The sequence below is a fragment of the Centroberyx affinis genome, unplaced genomic scaffold, assembly GCF_046629955.1.
Source record: "Centroberyx affinis isolate AG114_WGS23_722 - 3 ecotype Tasmania unplaced genomic scaffold, CSIRO-AGI_Caff_v1 ptg000185l_1, whole genome shotgun sequence".
NCBI lineage: Eukaryota > Metazoa > Chordata > Actinopteri > Beryciformes > Berycidae > Centroberyx > Centroberyx affinis.
The window spans coordinates 285,225-301,653 of NW_027278880.1; the positions used below are offsets into that span (position 1 = coordinate 285,225).

At 39.8% G+C, this 16,429-nt stretch overlaps 1 long non-coding RNA gene across 1 annotated transcript; it reads left to right on the forward strand.

Moving 5' to 3' along the window:
• The first annotated feature begins 11,138 nt into the window (after nt 1–11,138).
• LOC139658189 (uncharacterized) lies at nt 11,139–13,832 on the forward strand. The gene is made up of 4 exons (XR_011696202.1): nt 11,139–11,345; nt 11,462–11,484; nt 11,621–11,672; nt 12,257–13,832. It is a non-coding gene; the product is annotated as an uncharacterized lncRNA (long non-coding RNA).
• The last annotated feature ends 2,597 nt before the right edge of the window (nt 13,833–16,429 follow it).

Below are 16,429 nucleotides of genomic sequence, written 5' to 3' on the forward strand. Positions count from 1 at the left end.
AATCTAGTCCACATTAGAGCCACGGACCCCCATTTGATGAGATTTTGTCCCTCGGACCCAAATCTGAGAATATTTTTATTGTTAGATATGATTTTGTCCAGAATTCCATCTGTATTGTAGGTAGAGAGATAACAGAGAAACTATGATCAAAACAGTCATTCTTCTACATTCTCTAATTGTGTTCACTTCTTGTAAATAAAATAATGCTGAAGCTTAATAATTCATCAGTTTGCTGGGGACCCCCTGGAACCCCCTCAAGGACCCCTGGTGGTCCCCGGACCCCACGTTGAGAACCACTGCCGTAGCCTACCATACCATAACAAAACATGTTCTTACCTTCATTCTTGTCTTTCTTCCATAAAAGTAATTGATTAGGCTTGTAAAATCCATTTTGCTCAGGACCACTTTCTGTGTAGGACCAGGTGATTCAGTCTCCTTTGATCCATCCTCAGTCTATTTTCTGACCAGGGCCAGTTTTGGAAAAGAGCGCTCCCAGCTCGCATTGGTGGCGAAGTCATGAACAATCGGAGAGCAATATCAACATTTGGAAATATTGGCTGTAACCGGCTCGGGTCCCGTTGTGGCAGTCAAGCAGACAGGATCTTTGGTGTAAAAACGAACTGAAGCAGTTGTTAAGAACAAAACTAAACAAGTTTCAGAACGGAACGCGCACCCGTACGTTCCAAGTCTGTTGAACGGAGAAGATCAGCGCCGCGGGGCGCCCCCCGATCTTCCCCTGACCCTGGAAAATGTCGTTTCTTAAACATACTTTCACAAGGTCAGACTCGGAGGGTAAAATAAAATATATTTCCATTACCTCATGTTTCGCTGGGAATTCCAGCTGTGGGTGTCTTATATCCCAGTGGTTCTCAACGTGGGGTCCGGGGACCACCAGGGGTCATTGAGGGAGATCCCTAATTTACCCCTAATTTAGTCCACATTAGGGCCATGGACCCCGATTTGATGAGACTCTCTCATCAAATGGGGGTGAAATGGGAATATTTTTTAGAGAATATTTTTTATTTTTATTGTGATATGATTTTGTATAGAATTCCATGACTACTACTGTAGGTAGAGAGATAACAGAGAAACTATAAAAAAAAAAGAGAATGTTGAATGTTGCTAGCTGTGATCTTTTCCATGTGATTCTAAAAGGAGAGAGGACAGAGTTCAAACTAGATTCTTTTACCTGGAAACATTAGAAATGATAAAGTAAAAGCCAGATTACTCTTCTCTTCTTTGCTGAGTGACTGTTCATTGTGAATGGCTTCACAACCAGACAATTTACAACTGTCCAGTTTCTGATGCTTATCGAGAGCCCACAGGATGTATACTGGATGTGATTTAAAATGTAGTGAAGTACAATACTTCAGTAAAAACGTACATGAGTAAAAGTAAAATTACAAAAAGTTAAAATTACAATTAAAGTACAAATACAGTAAGCGAGGGCCAATTGCCTCAAAAGATTGCTTTAAAAGCCTAGTTTGGACCAAATCAAGTTGACTGGTGGGCTTCATATCTTCAATAATTTTTTGGAGCTTGAGTTTCGATTCCTCCATGCATGACACAAATCACCAGATAGTAAACTCCAACATGAAAGGTGTGTGTGAAAGTGTTTTGCTACAATAACGTCTTAATAGTAACCCATAATGTGCTTTACTTTCATGCAAGAGAAAGGAGTTACTCTTCCAGGAACCATCTCAACAATCTTATATTTTGTTCACTACAAAGTATTTTGATATGTTCTGATGAATTTGAGAGAAGTAGATGGCATTAAAGACATCAAGCAAATGACTTTGGCTGCTATTTAATTATTACAGCTCTCCATTGATCTTTAAATCTACTGGAGTTACTTGGAAGTCCAGAAGCTTTCTTAATTCAATTACTTCAATTAGTCTTAATTTAGCATTCTGACTACAGACCATCTGTGCATTTACCTTACACAGCTGAGTGAGCTGAATGTTCTGATGTCAGGAACACATCATAACTGTCTTTGAGGGGGAGTGTGAGACGAAGAAGTTTCACCACCCTGCAACATCAATATGAAAAGTATCATATCGTACACTGAAGAGTATCACTCTTACTCAGCTCTCAGAGTGTAAGTCAGAAACAATGTTAAAAAATCATTCTGTTTTTCAATGTAAATTATAATAGTACATAGAAAAAGTGTTAACCCATAAGTTACATAAAAGCAAATCAAATGTGCTTGTTGTAAATAATATATTTGCCTAAAAAAGCTGTTAGTAGGAGTGTGTTTTGTATTTCTAGTAGATTTTGCTACTTGCTCTTTCTTAATGAAGGATATTCCACTTGAGAGTAGTAGTAGTAGTAGTTTAGTTCTCTTTATTCCTTGAAACATGTTTTAAACCTCTGCCATTTTTTACCGCTCAAAATCATGAACACTGGACATAAAGTTATACAGTTACAATACAAATGTCATTACATTAGTCATCACTGAGTACCAGATAAACAGCCAGACAGTATTTTTCTTTCACACCCTCCCTCTGGATTTAGAATATAATCAAGATCTCAACATGCTCATGGACCCCAGAAAGAGTTGATAGCATATAACAACCAAGCCAGAAGAAGAACTAGGTCCAGTCCTCAGGTTAAAATAGCTGATAAAGAGGGAAGGAGGGAGAAATAACCCACTATGATACATACAGAAGCAAATCATACATAAGGTAACTATTCATTTTTTTGAATACCATATAGTGGAGTGGAAATCTGTGCACCAACAACTTCTTGAAACAGCCGTTTGTGTAACTAGTAACTAGACACCTCAGCAACATTTTCCCCTTAGGTCTGCATTTCCCACAAGGCTACAGATTTCACATTGTATTAAAATTACAAGAGCAGACATGTACAACAGTCATGCCAATACAGTTATAGATAAGGTATTGGCTAAGCTAATCATTAACTTGTACCTGCACAAACAGCATTCACACTTGGTTTAGGCTGATACGGGTTTTGAGGGCTGATACCAATATTTTTGGACTGAAGCTGCTTTTGTGCCAATATACAATAGTATTTGATGTTAAAATTCTTTGTGCCTTAATTCAAGGTGAGCATTCCTTTAAATTTTACAATTTTCATGCCAAAAAATCCCTCCATGTCTTCCACCTCCATTTTATCAGCTGGTTGATATTAGATTGTTTAAAAAAAAAAAAAAAAAGCCAATATCGCAAACCACCATATCGGTCTAAACCTAATACAGTCTCATAGGTCATTTTTTGTGTCTTAGTTGCAGCCCCACTTTGTGGTTTAGGTTGGTAAGACACATGTATGTTTATACAAAAAATATTGCCTAGTGCAGCTTTAAACCCAATGACATCTTGAAATAGCTTATAGGAATATGTCCTAACATTATCTTCTGCATACAAACATTCTTTGTGCAGAACTCTGTTTTTAGAGCAACAGGCTGAACCAGGAAGCTGTTCAGGAAATTAGACTCCACCGAGATGAGCAGACTTGACTCATGACAAAGGGACTTTTCCCCAAGCTCTTGCTTTTGCTTTCAGTTCTACTCAGCTGCCTAGATGCACGGTTGTTAGACCCGCAAACGTAACAACATCCCACAAACGTAATAAACCACAAACGTAATACAAACCTGCAGCTTGTGAATGCACTCCTCACTGGTGCATTCACACTGGTGCTCGCATCATCAGAAGACTCGGTGACGGTCTCTAGAACACGAGCCTCTTGGGACGATTCTCCTCTTCATGACTTCCCGTTCTTCAGGAGCAAGGCCACCACAGGCGGAATTTTGGGATGGTAGATGCTGCCATCCTTGTACCTTGGAGTCTATGGCCTTGACGATTGCCAAGATTATATGCACAGAGAACTGTACCTGTGTAATTTTCTCATTTAATTTTCCCTTCAGGCTGAGAATTGTGGGTATCAAGAAGCCAAGGAAACAGCTCTTTTCCCCCTGGAGAAGGTTGATTGAGTAGGCGAGTGGTTTCAGAACTGCTGTGTACTCTTTCAAAAACACAATCTCTTGAGGGTGTAGTTTGGCCACATTTAGACGGTCACAGACTTCAATCAGCTGGGCTTCGGTGAGACTCATTACCTTTTCGATGGCTTGATACTCTGAGCTCCACCTGGTCACAGAGGGGACAACACACCTCATGTAGGCAATGTCTTCGATCACTTCAGCAGCACCTGGCGAGCGGTGAGCCTTGTTCCAAATGGCAGCACATTTTGACATGGCACTTCTGTACAATTTCCGTGAGGGACCTTGTGATGCAGCCTTGTCCAGATCATTTGTGGCGATTAGATTAAGAGTGTGAGCAGCGCATCGCTGGTGTGGGGGCAAAAAAAAGTTGAGCTCTTGCTGCTCTTGCTCCTCCTCAAGAATTGCAGCAACGTCTGCGAATTGCACATCATCTGTATCCTCTTCGGCATCTAATGCTCCATATTCTCTGAAAGCTTTGACGAAATTGCTTCCATTGTCGGTCACTGTTGCTGTGACTTTGCCCTGGATTTGAAACTCACCATGTATCTCGCTAATTTTTGTTGCAGGCTTATTCTTTCACATGCCAACGCTGCTGACTTCCTCTCCAATGTCTCTGGCTCGATCCAGTGACAAGTGATCCCTATGTAACTCCTATGGTGGGCAGTCCATATGTCTGCTGTTGTGCATACTGTGTGAATCCCCTGGAGTGTTCTGGTCATGGACCCCTTCATGCTCTGGAATGCTTTTTCGATGCGCTGCATCAGAGTTTTCGTGCACATGGGCGTTTTTCCACCACTGATTCCCTCGATCAGCTTACGGAAGTCGGCATCCTCTACTAATGAGAAGGGTTGCGCACTTCCAATTACAAAGTCAAAAATCAGCGCATTCACTTTGCTCTGGGTGGTGGTGGCTACTGCGCTGAGCTTTGCTTGTTTCAGAGTAGGTCCAAAAGGTGTACTGGCGGTGGCGCTGCATTCATCACCGTCATCTGCATTCGTCACTGTCACAGTCCTTCTAGCTGATGTCCTCTGCATGGCACTGGGGTGCTTTCTCTGGGAAAAAAAAAAAAAAAAACACAGTGAAAAATTGAATTATCATCAGTTGATTAGGTACATTTTGCTGACAAAGAAATTAATTTAGAAGTATAGAGAGAATAATTCAATACTGTTACATAATTATATAGCCCAGCGCTGATGAACACAAGAACCAACCTAGTGGTGTCATTTCTCAGGCCTCCTGCCCGAAATGACATGCCCCAAATGAATCATGAATAGCTCCTCAACCATAAGGCCTATATGCATATTTCTGATCTCCTTTGATGGGTAAGAAGCTAAGGAATATGAATCCAGTGTAAGTAAACCTATATCTATTGCCATTCCAGAGTAAATGGAGATACTTCAAAACACTATTTATTTCCATATAGCCATGTTACAAATCACATACATCTCCCAAAAACCTTGAAATAGTAATAAACACAATGATTATTATTAATATTCATATATGACTGAAGAGCTCCATGCTATACAGGCAGATTAATGGAGAATGCAAGGGTCCTCAGTGCTGTGTGAGGTATCCAAAGTTTCGTCTGAGTCAGAGGAGAGAATGGTATAAAGCTCATTGGTGTCAGTACTTCGATGCAGCCACCAGATGGCGACGAAGAGCCAGATGGATTCAGTCTGTCTGGGCTAAAATGGCTGGTGAAAAGCCCCAGTTTATCGGAGAGAGACAGAAACGGTTTCATACTGACGGCAGAAACGTGAGTCACTAAAATCTGCTGTTTTTGGCAAAAATAACCTAAGCCTTGGTGAATATTTTGGCAAGAACCTAGATTTTTGTCAGTGTGACTGTAAAATGTGAATTTTGACTACTACTTTTCCCCGTTAATGGCGGACATGTATCGTTCCTTTTTGTGGTGTGTTTACAGTCACTGGAAAGCAGAGTAGCTGGCTAGGCGGTTGGGTGCTGTAGCTAACCATCAAGCTAGCAGACTGGATAACTAATCTCTAGGTGGCTAATTAGCGATACATATGGGCAATTCGGCTAAGATAGTTAGCCAAACTAACGAGTAAATTAGCATGACAAAAAATTAACTTACCTCAAGGTGCTTCTTCAAATTAGACGTGGAGTCTTTTGATGCGGAAAGCAGCTTGGTTGATGGCAAACAGCGCTTGCACTGCACCGTAATGTTGCGACAAATTGTTGCACTTTTTTTTTTTGCCTCATGAATTTTAGAGCAAATAAAATAAAACAAAGTAATCCCTTCAAGTAATCTATTTTTAAAGATAGTAACTGTATTCAGAATACCACCAATTTAAACTGTAACTGTAACGGAATAGTTACTCATATTCAGTGTTGGGCAAGTTACTGAAAATTAGTAATTAGTTACAGTTACTTCTCTCAAAAAGTAATTGAATTACTTTACCAATTACTGCATAATAAAAGTAATTAGTTACTAGGGAAAGTGACTTTTGCGTTACTTGTAAATGTCTGCTTCAATTCTCTTATTACACAGCTATATTATTTTAGTGTTGCTGTGGCACAGTGTGGGACAAGACAACTGTCAAATTGTATCTATCATTGTACCTATTATCACTATGATGAAAAGTAAGTAGTGTTGCCAACCCTTTTCCAAGGAAAGTAGTTATTGGCTGCTCAGAAAGTCGCTAGAAGTCGCCAGATGATGTACATACGATAATTTGCATATCAATATATAATGTTGCACTTGTTATGCATGCATGTTATGCATACTGCGGAGTAGCCCGTTTTAATGTGCTGACTCCGCCCACCCGGGCCAGTTTCAGCGTACGATTACAAGTGGACCCTATTCTACGTACAGCCCCTGCTGTGGGAAGCGCTGTGATCATCAGACTCTCTGGATTAGACAAGCAAGTAGAGCAAACCGGCATCAGCCAAACCAATTAATTGCCAAATGCTTTGGGATTCAACACATTACCGTCGCTTCCCATGGTCAGAAAAAGTCTCCAGATTTGTCGCTAGTCGCTTTTGAGAAATAAACCCAGCAAGCAATTTTGCATTTAAAAGACGTCTAATAGGCGTCTATACGTAGACCTGACGTCTAGGCTAAAACACGGTTAAATTTGGGCTGTCAGTGAAAGTTTAGTAGACGTCTAACCATAGCCCAAGTATAGCCTAGCCATCAATTAGACAGCTATTGAACGACTACATATATACGTCTGATAGACAAAATAGCAAGCCAATCTCGCGTTTAAAAGACGCCTAATGGGCGACTATACGTAGACCTGACATCTAGGCTAAAACACGGTTAAATGTGGGCTGTCAGTGAAAGTTTAGTAGACGTCCAACCATAGCCCAAGTATATAGCCATCAATTAGACGGCTATTGAACAACTACATATATAAGTCTAATAGACAACAAAATAATGGCTAAAGGATTAACATATAACATGTTCTGATAATAAATGTCAATCCATCCAACAAACAACAACAAACAAGATAAATATATAAAGAATTTATTGCAAAAATTACATACAGGAACATTTTAAACAACTTAACATATTAAAACATGATAAATATATAAGTAATTTATTACAAAAACTACAATCATGGAACATTTTAAACAACAACACAACTGCTAAGCACGGCTAACCGCTAAGGCGAATGCTAACGCTAACCGGCACATTTTGAACGGGCACTGCACTAGTTTTAGGAAATACAGAAACAGATGCAACTTGAACACACATCGTCTGCTGCTGTGAAATGTGCATGAATATTGTGCCAGCACAAGTGCTGTCTAGGTAAGATGTTAAGCTAACCACACTATGGCTTACTCTACACTGCTAACCGCTAAAAATGGCACGGTTCCTGCACATGATAACAAATAATGTAGATACATCATGAACACATGACAAGACAAAAACACAGCGACTTACAAGATAAACCAAATAAGCCGTAAACGTGGCGTGAACTGCTCAGTTCTGCTCTGCCTCTGACTGCTTCTTCAACCGGGCGGAGCATATGCGACCGAACTGTCGAGTTTCGCGTTGCCAGTCGTCATGTCTCTCAAGCAGTACAGCTGCCCTCTAGCGGTTGAGAATCGTAATTGCAGTTTGTATTTACTTATAAAATGAAAGAAAGTCAAATACGGAGAATGGTGTATATGAATGTGTGACAGCAAAAAATAATGCTAATTCAAAGGTTAATGCTAACTTCGCCGGATGGGCTTAAGCAGGCTATACAGTAGCCGGTCCAATTCAGAGCTAAATCGTGGCTACACATAGACCATTTCAATGAAATTATACTAATCTCAATTTGTCTGGATTTCAAGAAAACTGTTTAAGAAATGCCTCTGAGCAGAACCCCCACTCAATTCAATTCAAGCTGCTTTTTTTAATGGCATGAAATGCAAAAGTACTTAATGCCAAAGCAAAGTCAACAAATTCAAATTCAAATAACAGTAATCATTGATATGTCAGCAAATATACTCTGCTCTTTCTCTCTCTCTCTGTGTCTCTCTCTTTCTCTCTAACTCACACACACACACACACACACACTCACTCTCAAAGAAACTTAATTTCAGCAGTTTCTAGCCTTGAACTTGGTTAGTAACTTAAACCAGGCTGTTATTAGAGAAAACCTAGTGTTGATTATCATTTTTTCACTGTTCATAGATATTTTTGATGAATGTCTTCATTGGAGATGCCCTCACTTGTCCTCATGCAAAATACAGAACAGGACAGGAATGCTGCCCTATGTGTCCTGCAGGTAAGATCCAACTGAACATTAAAGGAATATTTCACTGTAGTAGAGTATTGAGTCTTTAGATTACCCATTCCTGATTGGAGTACAGGAGCAGTCAGGCTCTAACATCAGCTGCATGAAGAGCTGCTGTCATCACTTCTATACAGCTCTTTCCCCCTGCTTGAAAAGAAAGCTGGTAAGGGATTCAGTATCTTGTTCAAGGATACTTGAGCAGGGTGGATACTTGCCATCCCAGGTCATCCAGTTGAAGAACAGTCTCCCTACTCGCTACACCACCTGCTGGCTTGTTCATGAACTCCTGTAGAGCTAAAGTGGAAATGTTCTACCATAGTGAAATAGACATTTTTATTTAAGAGGGATCTCCAACCATGTGCCATTGTACCAACCAAACACTACACCAGGAGATTTCACTGATTAGATTCTTTTCTCTGGTTGAAGGTGTGCTAATGAGTGAAATCCCCTGTTGGAGTGTTCGCTTTTAAAGAGAACCTGTGCTGATTATCAAATCCAAGAATGCCAAGTCGATACTTGTGTCCTTGTGGAGAAAGTTCTTCCCAAGTTGTCTTGGAGAGAACGATCTTCTCCTGAAAGTAGGGAAGAGAAGCTTCCTTACAGATTGAGATGGGCTGTGTGCTTCATGTTGCGTGTTTGATCAATTAAGACACACAGCTGTTAATTTTCCCAGCTGTTAAGCGGCTCTACTGTGGACTACAGCGCTGCTCGGACGTGATGCTTCGTTCTCACAATGAATCTTGGGGTTTTCAATTCATTCTCATCAGTCAAGTCCATCCGATACATCCTCAGTTGCCAAGTAAATCTTTATCTGTCCTCCATCCTTTCATTCTTTTGTTTTGGAATTGTGCTTCAGCAGTTAGAATATGTGTAAAACGCATCATGGAGGACATAAGAACGCATATTGAGGAAGAGCTCTGCATCCTCTCAGCCCTCCATGGCACATGATTGGGAGACCACTGATTAAAGATTAGTTCGAGAAAGTAAGTTGATAAACTATGTCAGGTGAAGTGAAATTCTGATTTTCTATTCAACAGGAAACAGAGTTCATAAATATTGCACAGTGTTCTACAGTACCTCCTGCCTGCCCTGCCCTGCTGGTACCTTCCTGGATCAGTTCAATGAACGGACACAATGCTTTGCATGTGCAACCTGTAATGAAAGTACAGTTCAAGTGGATTTTCTAAAGCTTAGTGGAGTGTGAGAATGTCTTGAAATTCCAATGGGTGGATTTTTTTTTCCAAAACAGTTTTAAAAAAACAAAAAAAAAAAGTAAGCACCTGGCCAAGTAATCATTGAGTCATTGGTATGAATCAATAACTCTATCAACCCCCTGCAGATATATTATGGTCATTCTGTGCTATGGGACAGAAATGCAATAGGATATCATTTCAGATTTCAGGATGGCTTGTAAAGTTGGACATTTTTTTTGCATGTTGCTACATTCTAGTAGATTCTGCAGCAGAGAAGCTTTGTACCCCACATGTAACCTCAGCTCAATGTGGTGACAGGTGTTGGTTTGAAGGTGAAGAGGCTGTGTACAACTACATCAGATGCAGTTTGTGAACCACTTGAGAGACACTACTGTATTGACCCTAAAGAGGACGGCTGTGCTGCAGCACAGACACACAGGAGCTGTAAACCTGGTCAATATATCAGCCAAAGAGGTTGGTCTTTTCATACTGACTTAAATATTATAGAGATAGGTTAGGTCTTAAAAAGAATACACCAAGTTTTAAGTGATGAGGTCAGACACCAAAATATCCATGCTGAACAGTTTCACATACACTATAATGTTAAGTGATAGTAAGCTTCATGATAACACTTAAGACTCTGGTGTAATGTATTATGACACTGTCTTTTCAGTGGATCCATAAAGTACCTGCCCTAGTAGCTTAGTTATCGACAAATTGAAAAATGTTAATTGTCAACATTAGCTGTGTTAGTCCAGTGCTTTGCAAACGAAAGACCATTCAGTTTAATTTTTTTTGGAAAACGGGAAACTTTCTGGAAGACGGAGCAGGGGATTTTACTGAGAAATGTTTTGACTGCACTGAGTTGCAAGTGTCTGAACCAACAATCAAAACCTTGAGGCAAAGGCATTTTAGATTCACTGAAAGGAAATTAGACAGGTCTAATGAAATTTACTGAGGTCTTATGAAACTTAATTATTACAGAAACTTTGGAATATTCGTAATAGATATATATACTTAACTGGTGTCAATATATCTCTGTATGTATAATTGTACAGGAACTGCAACCACAGACACTGTGTGCATTGACTGCACTGGTGAAACATATTCAGATGGAACATTTACATCCTGCCAACCACACACAGAGTAAGAACAACTTCAAGAGCAGTCATGATCACATTTGGTTTCTTACCACTGCAGTAAATTCATGGCATCGATACATGTTCCAGTAACGGTTTTCCCTCCATTATTCTAGGTGTGAATCTATGAGGCTTCAGCAGATAAGACCAGGAACTCATTCAACTGATTCTGAATGTGGAGAACAAAGTTTAGACGTGACAATAATCATAATAATAATAATAATCAGTGTTGCAGAGCCTCTTCTGTTGATTGTAACAGTTGCAATAATATGTCTGATAAAGAAGAGAGGAAAACAATGCACAGGTAAGATTAGCATTTAGCCCTTGAAAATAAAAACATTTTCATGTTGTAGACAGATGATAGTGCTTTCAGCCAAATAATCACATAAGATAATATTTTTCATTGATGTTGTTTTATAGGAAGAACAATAGCAATGGAACAGGTATGTTTATCATTTTTTTGTCTAATTGACACCAGTACAATCACTTACATGTACTGTACCTGAGTGACAAAGGTTGGTTCATGTAAGTCAATAAATGATGCCACTTATTTATTGAGATTCATATTCCACTTGCAAGGTAACACTGAATGGAGTGGGAACACCAAAGTCTTGAGTTTGAACAGCATCAGGTAAGACAACATTACACATTTCCTTTGCACTGTAAATGAGGACTGACTGAGGAATGTCTAATTGAGCTACATTGGTGTCTTTAGAACTGTGTCAGATGTTGATGTCTGTTTAAAGTAAATATAATTCTGTCCCCAGATTGAGCCGCTTTTCCATTGTAACTTGGGGAGTATATGATATTGACAGTGCAGGAAAGTCGTTTTTCAACCGCACTAACCACAGCTTTTCATTTCCTGATCGTAAGCTGAGTCGCATTACTGTACAATTTCACATGCACTGCAAAAAATGATTTTATGTTGTTTCCAGACCTATCAAGCTTATTTCATGATATTTTTAGTCAAGTTATCTCACTGCACTGGCAGATCATCTTGATGGTTTCAATAAATTTCACATGATACATACCAATATGACTTCTTTCAAGAAATCATAAAACAATGAAGAAAATGTTGAAACGATATTTTCTCCAAGACAATTTCACTTTTACCAAGTCAAAACTATGAGTGGGGGTTCCTGTTAACAACTGTTTCTACAGGATTAAAGTGATTAGAGGTCGTGATCTCTTATTTTCAAACTTTCTTCCGGATAGAGTTAACTGCAGTGTGGTGTGTGGATAACACATGGCTGCCCTCGGATCAGAGTCTTCAAGATGCACAGACTGCTTTTCGGCTGTTCGTCTCGCATTGGAAAAAGCTGGAGAACTTCATGACACACTACAATTGTCTCCTATCGGTGAGCTGATGCAACCTAGCACAGCTAAGCAGGCTCCAAATGAAGAACTGTGTGTAAATGATACTATAACTTTTCCAAAGCTTGGTAAAACTGAACCAGTACAAGGAAAGCCCTCTGAGACTAGAGAGAATACTAACTGCTGGCAGTTAGTATTATTTGGTGCAAAGCCCAAGAATAAAAACAGGACCGTAGTCCAGCATGGAACACAGCTAAGGAAGCCAGCTCTTTTGACACCGGGCACCGGCACCAGCAGACGGCCGACTAAAGATGCAAAAAAACAGAGGCTGCAGTCGCCATCAACCTTACGACTGGAGAACAGGTTTGAACTGTTACAATATCTGCATGAATTAGAAACCGAGGACACTGCTGACCAGTTGCACAAGAGAGAACAAGGACGGATTATGGTGTGCACAGAGGGAGAAAGACCAAAAAAAGCTCATTCAGTCAAAGGACTAAACCGTGGCCCTCCATCGGATCAAGCGAGCGAGCCATTCACTGTTATCGTGAGAGACTCCGCTATCAGAGACATTAGTGATAAGATGTTGAAAACATGTTTCCCAGGTGCAATGGTCAGTGACATCAATGATAAAATCCCCCAGATATTGTCTGATCATCCAAGAATAAATCAAATCATTGTTCATGTGGGGACAAATGATACTCACAGAGAGCAGTCAGAGCTGCTAAAGCAAGACTTTATGAAATTGTTTGACAGACTTGGCCAACTAAAGATTCAGTCATTTATCAACAACAGACTCCTAGCACTGAACTCATGGCTTTCCACATCAGGCAGTTCTAAAGGACTGATCTTTATTGATCATTTCAATCTGTTCTGGGGACACAGAAACCTTTTCAAACCTGATGGCCTACATCCAAACAGATTGGGGGAATAGTAATGGGGTATCTTCACTACTCCCTTCATCTCCCATCTGCCCCCCGCCCTAATGCGCTGCAGTCCCGATATCAGCGGCCCAAGGTCAACCACTCTGATATTCCATGTGACCTGCCAGAGCCGCTGGACAACAACTGTCGGGGCCTGTCATGTTTGATTTACTCTGCAATGGTATTGGATGTTTCAAAATCAGTAATAAAGCAGGTTGAACGTTCCAGTTGTATTTGGAAAAACAAACCCCATTACTTAAAACTGAATATCTTATGTAACAATCATGGCAGTCTGAATATGCTTGATTTTGGAACATCCAATACAATATTCAAGGTAAAATGGATCAAGAATTACATCCAACATACGAACTTCCTCAAAAAGTATGGAATCTATTGACTGTTGATGTTACAAAGCTGATGTTAGTTTGGAATTTGAAATGGGTATTGTGTCAGCAACAAAACCAAAGAAGTGTCTTTTAAAGTTATTCACTTTATTTTATTTATTTAGCAAGTATTATCAAGGTTTAACATCAACATTGATGAGATGTACAATTAATGGGACAGACTTTGAAACAATTTGTCATTTGTTGTATGAATGCCTGTATATAAAAGTTATCTGGAGCAATGATTTGCCTAGAGAAAAAGGACATATTTTTTTATGAAAATAAGGATATTGAGGAAAAGATACTTTTTATTTTGAACTTGTTTATTCTATGTGGACAATGTTATGTTCATATGCAAAAGAGTGAAGAAGAAACCAAACAAAGAAATTCAAAATAGAAATGGGACACAATATGGACACTTGATACATGCAAAGCCTTTAATATTTCTGTTGATGTTGATGTGAGATGTACAGTTTATGGTACAGACCTGGGGGTGTGTTTGGTCAAGACTGACTGAAGAACAGCCTGCTCTATCCTTTCCTGTAGAGGGCCTCAGTTTTGTCGGACCAGTCCAGTTTGTTGTTGAGCTGCACTCCTAGGAACCGATAACAGTTCACCATCTCTACCTCCTCCCCCTGGATGGTGACAGGGTTTAGGGGCTTCCTACTCCTTCTGAAGTCCACCTTGGTCTTTCTGATGTTGAGCTGGAGGTGGCTGTTGGCCAGTTGTGAAGCCATTCACAGTGAACAGTCAGTCAGCAAAGAAGAGAAGAGTAATCTGGCTTTACTTGGTGGGTTAGGGTTAGGGTTAGTTTCTGCAGTTTCTTTTGTAATTTCTAATGTTTCCAGTTAAAACAATCTAGTCTGAACTCTGTCCTCTCTCCTTTTAGAATCACATGGAAAAGATCACAGCTAACAACGTTCTCTTTTCTAAAAAGAAACTCAGTAACTTTTACTCTGAGGACATTTTAAATCAGACACCTTTTACTTTTACTGAAGTAGATTTTTACACTATTATTTCCCTCCCATCTCCCCACCTGCACCTCATTCCCTAATCAGTCTTCACTACTTATGCTATGTAGTGTTATACAGAAAATGTAAGCTGACAGTATCTTATCTACTCTGGTGGAGTCGATAAGATACTGTCAATTTGTTGTTGTTATTTTCAACAATAACAACAACCTATAATTAGATCATAATTTCATGGTTCTTTCCAGGAAACATCATAAGTAATTAACAGTTCCTCCTCAGACCTGGAAATAAAACTTTACCAATAAAATTAATAGCACTTATCTGCCAGCCACATCAGACTGCAACATACCCAGGACCCCCCAAGAACACACACACACACACACACACACATACAAACTAAAATAGAGGATTTAATTTTGTCTGGACGTTAGGACTGAGTTTTAATGAGCTGAAGTTGGACACACATCATTAAAAAATTAAATACACTTTGTATCATATTACCGAAAGAATCAGAAATTGTTTTCATAAATTAACTCTCACTCCTTAAATTCTTGTTGGTTCCGTTTCTCTATCTTGTATTGTTTAATATCTCCAATGAGTATTCTAAAACAGTATATACTAAACTGGTTAATCATATATATATTGAAGTTCTTTACTTAAGATAATATTATCTTGTGTATTGTACAATTTACCTACTTTTATCTGAAGAACATGGTGAACTGGCTTACACAACTCTCTCCAAGCTCCACAGAAGGTTAAAACCATCCATTCCCATGGGGCCACACTGCCACCTAGTGTCCATTTATATTTACACCTTTTTCATATACACCAGTAATTAAATTATTTTCCCCATATTAATCACAGTTAGCCTACTATGTGTTGTTTATTTATTATTTATGTATTAGGAGTATAAGCTTAGGCATTACAGAAGATGACAGTTTGTGCAGGGAGAATGTGTGTTTCTGATCTCATTAATAATAATAATAATAATAATAATAATAATGATAATACATTTTATTTATAGAGTGCTTTTCAGGGTACTCAAAGACACTTTACATAAGTTAAAATGATCATAGAAAACAACACAATAAAAGCATATAACACACAACATTAATCACACATTAAAAGCAGTTCTGAAAAGGTGAGTTTTGATTAGTGATTTGAACATGAGCAGATCGGTGCAGTCTCGGGTGTGTTTGGGGAGAGTGTTCCAGAGGGAGGGGGCAGCTACAGAGAAGGCTCTGTTGCCCCAGGTCCGGTGCCTGATCCTGAGAGGTGGAGACAGGAGGTTGGCATCAGAGGAGCGCGGGAAGGAGTGTGGTGGTGGAGCAGGTCGGTGAGGTAGGAGGAGGCCTGGTTATGGAGGGCTTTGTGAGTGAGGAGAAGGACTTTGAATTGGATCTGTCATGGGACAGGGAGCCAGTGGAGGTTCTGGAGGACAGGGGTGATGTGGTCTCGGGAATGGGAGTGGGTGAGCAGGCGAGCAGCAGAGTTCTGGATGTACTGGATGTTTCGGCAGCAGAGAAGGAGAGTGATGGGCGGAGACAAGCTATGTTTTTTTAGGTGGAAAAAGGCAGTTCTGGTGATTTGTTTGACGTGGTGTTCGAAGGAGAGGTTTCTGTCAAAAAAAGGTCCGAGGTTGCGGATGTGTGGAGAGGGAGACAGAGTGGAGTTATCGATGGTGAGGCAGAAGTTGTGAGTGGCTTTGGTGAGGGATTTGGGACCAATGATTAGCATGTCAGATTTATCACAGTTTAGTTTGAGGAAGTTGGCTTGCATCCATGATTTAATTTCAGT